Below are 7,643 nucleotides of genomic sequence, written 5' to 3'. Positions count from 1 at the left end.
CCTAAATACACACTGTAAAATGTAACCATCTGTCAATTTTTACACTCAGGATTTTACACTGAATCACACATCTTATCGTTGCTGTGGGGTGGAAAACTGGTATGTTCAAAATATTTTGAAAGTATAAGATCGGGCTTAAGTGGTTAAATACTTTAAGTTTGACAAACAGCACTTATCTCTATAGAAAAAGAACTCAATATGGAGATACAAGTGACGTTATATAAATGCATAATTATTTCACAGTACTGTATGTGTGTGCTTTCTTGGTGTGTTGTAGTTGTATAAAGTCCAATTTGTGTATTGCAGATGTTAACATCAGCCTCGTTGCATCAAAGCTCAGAGAACATGCATGGGATCAAGACAAAAATGAACATGAACCCTAATAGGCCAACTCATGGGATTAACAAAGAGTTGTATGCAGGCTAATTTATCAAACTGGAGGTATAGGTCATAATTTTATCAAACATAGCAGGGCATTTAATGCCAGTGGGATTTTTGTCCTTAACTACTTTAAATATTTTCACAAGATTGTAGAGGAATTAAAAAAAAAATCTAGTTAAAATAGCTGATCGACAAGCTGCATCACAAGGTGACGTGAGCTTGTAGATCAGCTATTTCCACACGGCAAGGTCATACGACTAATTATGGAATAGGGCATACAGTAAGTGGTTATGGTGGTATTTACTGTTATTAATTCCTACCCTCGGGTCCTTTAAATATATAACTGAATCCATCTTGGCTAATCTTATTTTTTTCATCATTTCACTGAGCTTTAATAGACACAGGGCTACTTACTTACAGTAAATAAGTAAGTAGCCATGGGAACCAACCCTTCCAGAGTCATGTGGCTCACAGTTCAGGAGCCTTTCTCCAGTGTCTTTAACGTGAGGCAGCTTGTCAACAAGTACACCCCCTGGACATGATGCTGAAGGGACTTCCCCCCCAATCCAACCCTTGATGCTGACTGAGTGCCAAGCAGGGAGACATTGTTTTTTGTATGGTCTTTGTTATGACTGTTTCCCAACTTTTCAATCTCGGGGCGGCCAATCTAAGAGCTGGTCTATTTACAGCACAGTTGCTAATAATTCATGTTAGTATTTCGTCACAGTTTGATAAGTTGTTTCCTTATAGTGCCTTTACTATCTCCATTTGAAGATAAGAGAGATAAAAGGTGCACATAAAACACTTAGGTTTCATTTTTCTGTGGCACAAGGTGGGTTTTGTGAAAAGAAAACTAACCCACAAGCTGTCACAGAACCACATACAGTATATAGCTGGTAGTCAATGTACAGTATGTGTGAATCAGATCAATCAATTTGCACAACTTATGTTTTTAACACTTACTGTAGCAGCGTTAAATCAAGTACTTTGCTTGATTTGGTACATGGTTCACTTTGCACTCATGTTCTTACATTAATCAAATTATGCTTTGCTGAGATTTAAGCAGCAGGCCTACTATCCTTGCAACGTATTATTCTTGGTTTACAAAAGGTTTCCTCAGGTTTATACTATAGTATAATAGACTGGAATAAGGCTATTGTGAGTACACTCATTGTGAGAACATTCAATTTGTTTTTACGTTCCGCCTGAGTCATGTCTTTCCTGAAGCAGAGGTGCACTCCTGAGAGAAAAAACACTTCAGATATAAGTGCTGCAGAACAAAAACCATGGACTTGATAGCAACACAGTTTATGCAAGATTGCATATCTGCTTAGGATTGGCCTGCCATATATAAATTATGTAGATTATTGTCTCCGCCAGGCCGAAAGGCATGGCGAGAGAGTATGTTTTGCCCCCTGTCCGTCCGTCCGTGTGTCCGTCCGTCATTCTGTCTGTGTACAGCTAATCTCCGGCACCGTTGGCTTGATCGCAGTGAAACTGTGCACACACACTCCCTGGATGCCACAGCAGAACTTCTGCCCCAAATTTTTCACATGGGCCTTTTATAGTGCCACCAGGAGCACGATTTGTGCAAAACATATTTTTTGACAGTACTCCTACAGATTTTGTCCAAAAATCCCGCAAATCGGTACACAGTATCTCTATAGTCATTAAACGAAACAGGTCTTTCAGATTTTTCATATTCCATCCTGATTGGCTAAAATGGCTTCCAAAGTTTGCAGGAGTGCTCCGTTTTGAACACAAATTTTCAAATCAGCCTCATGGTGGTGATATAACAGGCCGATTTGTGTTTTTACCTATAACTGCACCGATCTGTGTAAAACTTTGTAAGCGCACTCCCTAGAGGTCAAGGAAAAACCTTTGCCCTGCATTTTTCACTTCTGCCTTTTATAGCGCCACCAGGAGGAGATGTTTTTTATATTACTCCTTCCGATTTTATCCAAATTTCACGCAAATCGGTACACATGATCTACATAGTGATGTGATCAAGACGGATGTGTTAGATTTTTCATATTCCATCCTGATTGACTAAGATTGACATCTAAATTTTGCAGTAGTGGCTTGATTTGAACAAAATGCCGCAAATCATGAACACTATGTTGAGGAGCAAATGTCACCCTTTTAACATTGGCCTGTTATAGCGCCACCAGCAGTTATAATTTAGCAAAACAAACAAAATGCCTCAAATCATGAATGCAGTGTCCGATTGCTGTGCAAGGCCTAAGAAGAAATGGCACCCTTTTCACATTGGCCTATTATAGCGCCACCAGGAGGCCATAATAACCTACCTGACCTGGCGGAGACCTGTGCTCCGAGGAGCACTTTTTCTAGTTGTACCAATTTTCTTCTTACTCTGCAATAAAACACCTCACCAGGAATCCAACACTTTCTAGCAGGCAGTTTGTGCACCACTATCCAGTGGTGCACAAACTGTGGGTTGGGACCCAACTTGGGTCACAGGAGACATCTGTTGGTCACCGAATTGTGAACAGCAAAATCTTAATGTCAATTAACGAAAGAACAACTATTGTTTAATGTTCACGTTTTGTTCTTTAAATGCTGGCTTTGGCTTTAAAAACTTTACAAAAACATAAGTTTGTGTGTAAAAACAGCTCTTCCTCATCCTGGAAATGGAAAAAAATAAACAAAATAACTAACAAGGGGGAAAAAACACATTTAATTTAATGTTATTATATAACATAGTGTAGCTGTTGTCAGCAGTCAAACAATTCATGAATACATACTGTACTACATTGACCCGAGACAAGCATGGATCGATATTTCTCTGTCATTACTGACAATGTTTGTGCACTGCTTGGTAAATAAATAAAAGCATCACCCGTTTTTGTTTCACCCTGGTGAAATGTTAATTATTTCTAAAATAACCAATCTACAAACTCAATACACGTCGCGAGCTTGTAGATTGACTATTTTGGAAACATCTTCAAACAATTCGCCTACAACATGCGCACAATTGGGAAGCCAGGGTTAAAATGGACTTCACGGTGGAAGTAGGATAATCCAGTTTTTAAAGTTGATGGTAAATATGGCTGTCTGCAGAGGACCATGAATCAGCAATAAAGATAATACAGAACAAGAAGCAGAAGACACATACGCCTCTGCTAAGGGAACAAAGTAGTTCCTTAAGGGTAGATGTTTGGATCCATATATCATGCAGCATTGTGTATGAATTGTGCATTGAATTTGTGTGAAAGCTTGGCATCAAACGAGAGAGGAACATTCATCCCGATAAATGTAATAACTAGTGGATTTTATATGGTCCCAATTTAAAAGTTAGTGCCTAAATAGTTACACTGTAGGACATACAGTACCAGAGGTTTCATTTCCCATTATTTGGTTATTCATTAATCTCAGTTTCTTTGTTTGCTACTACTATTGTATCCATTTCTTGCTATACCAGTTTATAGTCAACCAATTTGCTTTTTTTAAGCTGTGAACAAAACATTTGTTGATATATTAATATACTGATAATTCATTCATTTTTGTTTACAAAACAAATAAAATCTATAATTAATTAATTACTTTACAAACTTTTTTTTAAATCCATTATTTAAATGTGGTTTTAGTGTTTGTGTACAGTAAAAGAAATCATGGTTCTTTGAGACTCTAGTAACCAGTCATGTTCAGAAACCGAAAAGAGCTCTGTGCTTTGTTTCATGCAAAGCACTTCATAACTCTTGTGAAATATACAGTGACACCCTTTAACCATGTATATGCTCAGAGTTTAAATGAGTTATATGGATAATAATTTACAGATCCTGTATATAGACATTCTATAAAGATGTGTGGTCAATGATTGATGCTCATTTGTCTTTTTGTTTACTGAATACTACTTCTAGTACTTCAGATTGCAAAGGAACCTTGCGGTATTGTTTCAAAACAATGGGAAAGGTATCTGTAGCACTGAATCCAGAGGGATTACATTGTGGTCCTATACACTGTGTATCATAATGGAAATTACAGGCACCAGGAGTTGGCCACAAGACCCAAATAAGACAGAAGATCCTCCACTGGACGGCGCAGTAGGGGTCCGCCGATTTGTGCTTCCACTGTGACTCGTGTGGTGTACAGTGTTATGTCCACTTGTGGTATGTGGAGTGCTGGTTCTGTTGGTTGTGCTGCCGTGGATGCTTGTAGTGCTATGACCAGGAGTGATTGCGCTGGAAACAGTTGGTGATGTTGAGGTGGGAACAGGCACAGTGTGGTCGGACGGATTTGAAGAGTTGGTGTGGGAAGAGGACGAGTTCGATGACTCTGTGGTTCCAACACAGCTTGGAGTGTTGTTTGGGTTTTCAGTTGAGTTCGACACCGTTGTATTTATCGCAGATTGGTTGATGCCAGCGGTCTGTGGGGTCAATGGTGCACTTGTCGTGTTGAAACTCTCCTCCGAGCGCTGAAAAACCCCAAACAAAACAAAAACAAACAAAAATCGGATTGTGTTTAAAATAAATGAACAAAATGTCCCATGTCACATTTGTTTACGACTCTATGATCAAAAGGCTCTTGAAGAAACACACATTGGCTTTGAGCAAGGCACCACTGACCTTAAAACATAATAAACATACAGTAATAATCTTGTGCCAATTAGTCCCTGATGTTTTCAATATGGTTTCCCATATCAGCCAGTGACCTCATGGTGGTGGAGAGTGTTTCCTTATAGCTCCACATTAATTGTCCAGTTGATGCCACAGATAAAGCCCTCCCACACTACTGCATTCTGCCATCTCTGCCACCCCGGTAATTAGTCATGCCATGCAAAGGTCAAGCACCTGGTGCGTCAGTTTGAGTACACGCGGCATGAGACATTAACCGTGCTTTGCATACTGCTGCGGTTGGAAATTGGCATGGAGACTAGTGAGTTTAGTGTCCTTTGTGTTATGTAAGTGTCATCTGACTGCCTGCCTCTGTGTCCTTACTGCCTTTCATCTCCTAATCCAGACCCTATCTTTTAATTTCCCATGATATTCCCTATTGTTTTTTTTTTTTTTTATCTTCCAGTGGAAGCTCTCTCCAAGGCAGATACTGTACCTCCATTGGAGGATGCTATTATAGTGTATCATAGGGAAAATGCTTAAATTGCAAAACAATGCTAAAATAGATTATTGTGATTCATATACTGTAAACAGACATATTTAAGGCTTAATAAAATTGTGACTTATTGTAATGATTCAACATACAGTACTGTAGCATCTCAGGACACACTATACAGTATGTTTGTGATTTTTTTGTGATCCAGGCCAATGAAACTTAAATTTGCACATGCCAAAATAGATTTTTCTGTGTTTGTGTATTAGTGCTTATCTCATAATTGTTTTAATCGTTTTTCAGATATTTACAGTCTATCACATTATGGTATTATATGAAATTCGCATAGTTACATTGCAAAAAATATAAAAGGTGGACTGCTCAAAAATCAATCGATTGGAATGCTCTTGCACAGATATATCATCACGTTCCTAAAAACCTTTGCTCAACTTACAAAAAAGAACTTTGTATACCAAGTGAAATTCCCTTCGGTTCACCTTTTTGCTTCCAGCACGCATACACAACTACACACTATTTGCCTAGAGTAGTACATGACATTTAAATGCTTCACCATTAATCATCAGCAGACGATGATTTGATTTGTTTATAACCACTGCACAAGAGCAAGCAGCAGCGTGCGCTGTTTTGTTTACGCAATACTAGTTTACATATTAGGAAAACAGAAAAACAAAGTACACCATTTTTCCAAACATAATTTAAGAATGTAAATATCTATCCACACAGTAAAATCTGGACCCATAAGGGTCAATTTTAACACTTTCAGTTAAATGAAAATGGGATATTACACAGTAAAAATCCTCAGTGTTAATTTATCCATGTACTGTATAACTCTGAGAGTGTACAATTAATGTAACCAAATGGATCCGTGGGGGTCCATTTGGTTACATTTGTACACTCTCAAGAGTTAAATTAACTTTTTTTTCTTTTTACATTTTTATGAGCGTACAGTAATACAGGCCTCCATGTGAGCATCACTTACCACAGTACTGTCCAATAGCAGAGAGGTCAGACAGACACAAAAGGCAAACTTCTTTGTGTCCCCCATGTTGATCCCCATGCTGACTCCTTGGTTCTCTGTGGCAGTGGCGGGGCCATTCCCTGGGTCTTTATATACCCACTGCCTCTCCATCTTCCTAATAGCGATAGCGGTTATTAGTCATGGAGGTCAGCACACACTAAGGCAGCAGCAGAACAATCGTGCGGAGCAACATTTGGACCGTCGCCAGTTTGCCCTGTTGGGGTTTTGATACCGGGAGAGCACATAATAAAATGTGTCTGATATGTAAACGAGGGGAGGCAAATTAGTGATCTACGCCGGGCCGGCATGAGAGTAGGACAACACACACACACACTGGACTCCTCTAGTTAGTACAGACACTGGAATAGGTGCCGCATCCATTGGGAAGCTTGGTGTACAGTCAGTGGACAAAACACTCTGATTTTGTATTACGACCTGAGGCGATTCTTCATTCACAAAAAAAAACAAAAAAAGATTTTTTAATGATTTTTCAAAAATAGCAGATCTACAAGTTCATAGCGCGGCACTCGGTGCCGCGCTATGATCTTGTATATCTGCTATTTTTGAATAGTCAAAGAAAATTATAGTGACACAGATGCGTTCCAGGTTTTAATGGGTTAAGTAAAAGTAGCAATAACACAATATAGAAATACTTAAATAAATGGACAAAAGTATTGGCATTAATCAACATTAATCAACCAATCATAAAAGTACTCATTATGCAGAATGGTCCATTTTACATATCATATTTAATGGACTGATTTTAATATAAAGACTTTGTGCTGCTAAGTAGCGTAATATAATAATACCTCTTAATATATCAGTTAATGTATTGATAATCAAAATCGGCAAAGTAACTAGTAAGCCAGCTGTCAAATAATTGTAGTGGGAGTAAAAAGTACAATATTCGCTTCTGAGATGTATAGTACACAAGCGCTATAAAGTATCCAAAAATGGAAGTACTCAAGACAAGTAAATGTTCCTCAAAATTGTACTTAAGTGCAGTACTTGAGTGAAGACTTGGTTACTTTCCACCACTGCTTACAGTTTATTCAACCTCACAGCAACAGAATTAACTGTGGAGAGTAGAGCATGTCACTGAAATGATGCTGAGGGCTTATATTATCCCAGATTGTGTTGTTCAGTACAATGCTGG

At 38.5% G+C, this 7,643-nt stretch overlaps 1 long non-coding RNA gene across 1 annotated transcript; it reads right to left on the bottom strand.

Moving 5' to 3' along the window:
* Nucleotides 1–3,063: 3,063 nt before the first annotated feature.
* On the bottom strand, nt 3,064–6,547 carry LOC308094654. Its single transcript, XR_013933975.1, has 2 exons — nt 6,449–6,547; nt 3,064–4,816 (listed from the first exon to the last, which is right to left on the bottom strand). It is a non-coding gene; the product is annotated as an uncharacterized lncRNA (long non-coding RNA).
* Between the last annotated feature and the right edge of the window lie 1,096 nt (nt 6,548–7,643).

Source organism: Gymnoscopelus braueri, assembly GCF_963280865.1.
Source record: "Gymnoscopelus braueri genome assembly, chromosome: 11".
NCBI classification, from domain to species: Eukaryota; Metazoa; Chordata; class Actinopteri; order Myctophiformes; family Myctophidae; genus Gymnoscopelus; species Gymnoscopelus braueri.
The sequence above is the reverse complement of the archived record's forward strand: the minus strand, read 5'-3'. Positions and strand labels throughout refer to the sequence as shown.